Source organism: Athalia rosae, chromosome 3 (genome assembly GCF_917208135.1).
Source record: "Athalia rosae chromosome 3, iyAthRosa1.1, whole genome shotgun sequence".
NCBI lineage: Eukaryota > Metazoa > Arthropoda > Insecta > Hymenoptera > Athaliidae > Athalia > Athalia rosae.
In genome coordinates this window covers 13,985,878-13,988,377 of record NC_064028.1, presented here as the reverse complement: position 1 = coordinate 13,988,377, position 2,500 = coordinate 13,985,878, and positions in this window count along the sequence as shown.

Here is a 2,500-nt window from a genome sequence, read left to right as displayed (position 1 = left end):
GTGATGCGCGACTCTTTCGGACTTTGAAAATTTTTCGATCCAACGAGTGATGCGCGACTCTTTCGGACTTTGAAAATTTTTCGATCCAACGAGTGATGCGCGACTCTTTCGGACTTTGAAAATTTTTCGATCCAACGAGTGATGCGCGACTCTTTCGGACTTTGAAAATTTTTCGATCCAACGAGTGATGCGCGACTCTTTCGGACTTTGAAAATTTTTCGATCCAACGAGTGATGCGCGACTCTTTCGGACTTTGAAAATTTTTCGTTCCAACGAGTGATGCGCGACTCTTTCGGACTTTGAAAATTTTTCGATCCAACGAGTGATGCGCGACTCTTTCGGACTTTGAAAATTTTTCGATCCAACGAGTGATGCGCGACTCTTTCGGACTTTGAAAATTTTTCGATCCAACGAGTGATGCGCGACTCTTTCGGACTTTGAAAATTTTTCGATCCAACGAGTGATGCGCGACTCTTTCGGACTTTGAAAATTTTTCGATCCAACGAGTGATGCGCGACTCTTTCGGACTTTGAAAATTTTTCGTTCCAACGAGTGATGCGCGACTCTTTCGGACTTTGAAAATTTTTCGATCCAACGAGTGATGCGCGACTCTTTCGGACTTTGAAAATTTTTCGATCCAACGAGTGATGCGCGACTCTTTCGGACTTTGAAAATTTTTCGATCCAACGAGTGATGCGCGACTCTTTCGGACTTTGAAAATTTTTCGATCCAACGAGTGATGCGCGACTCTTTCGGACTTTGAAAATTTTTCGATCCAACGAGTGATGCGCGACTCTTTCGGACTTTGAAAATTTTTCGATCCAACGAGTGATGCGCGACTCTTTCGGACTTTGAAAATTTTTCGATCCAACGAGTGATGCGCGACTCTTTCGGACTTTGAAAATTTTTCGGACTTTGAAAATTTTTCGATCCAACGAGTGATGCGCGACTCTTTCGGACTTTGAAAATTTTTCGATCCAACGAGTGATGCGCGACTCTTTCGGACTTTGAAAATTTTTCGATCCAACGAGTGATGCGCGACTCTTTCGGACTTTGAAAATTTTTCGATCCAACGAGTGATGCGCGACTCTTTCGGACTTTGAAAATTTTTCGATCCAACGAGTGATGCGCGACTCTTGCGGACTTTGAAAATTTTTCGATCCAACGAGTGATGCGCGACTCTTTCGGACTTTGAAAATTTTTCGATCCAACGAGTGATGCGCGACTCTTTCGGACTTTGAAAATTTTTCGATCCAACGAGTGATGCGCGACTCTTTCGGACTTTGAAAATTTTTCGATCCAACGAGTGATGCGCGACTCTTTCGGACTTTGAAAATTTTTCGATCCAACGAGTGATGCGCGACTCTTTCGGACTTTGAAAATTTTTCGATCCAACGAGTGATGCGCGACTCTTTCGGACTTTGAAAATTTTTCGATCCAACGAGTGATGCGCGACTCTTTCGGACTTTGAAAATTTTTCGATCCAACGAGTGATGCGCGACTCTTTCGGACTTTGAAAATTTTTCGATCCAACGAGTGATGCGCGACTCTTTCGGACTTTGAAAATTTTTCGATCCAACGAGTGATGCGCGACTCTTTCGGACTTTGAAAATTTTTCGGACTTTGAAAATTTTTCGATCCAACGAGTGATGCGCGACTCTTTCGGACTTTGAAAATTTTTCGATCCAACGAGTGATGCGCGACTCTTTCGGACTTTGAAAATTTTTCGATCCAACGAGTGATGCGCGACTCTTTCGGACTTTGAAAATTTTTCGATCCAACGAGTGATGCGCGACTCTTTCGGACTTTGAAAATTTTTCGATCCAACGAGTGATGCGCGACTCTTGCGGACTTTGAAAATTTTTCGATCCAACGAGTGATGCGCGACTCTTTCGGACTTTGAAAATTTTTCGATCCAACGAGTGATGCGCGACTCTTTCGGACTTTGAAAATTTTTCGATCCAACGAGTGATGCGCGACTCTTTCGGACTTTGAAAATTTTTCGATCCAACGAGTGATGCGCGACTCTTTCGGACTTTGAAAATTTTTCGATCCAACGAGTGATGCGCGACTCTTTCGGACTTTGAAAATTTTTCGATCCAACGAGTGATGCGCGACTCTTTCGGACTTTGAAAATTTTTCGATCCAACGAGTGATGCGCGACTCTTTCGGACTTTGAAAATTTTTCGATCCAACGAGTGATGCGCGACTCTTTCGGACTTTGAAAATTTTTCGATCCAACGAGTGATGCGCGACTCTTTCGGACTTTGAAAATTTTTCGATCCAACGAGTGATGCGCGACTCTTTCGGACTTTGAAAATTTTTCGTTCCAACGAGTGATGCGCGACTCTTTCGGACTTTGAAAATTTTTCGATCCAACGAGTGATGCGCGACTCTTTCGGACTTTGAAAATTTTTCGATCCAACGAGTGATGCGCGACTCTTTCGGACTTTGAAAATTTTTCGATCCAACGAGTGATGCGCGACTCTTTCGGACTTTG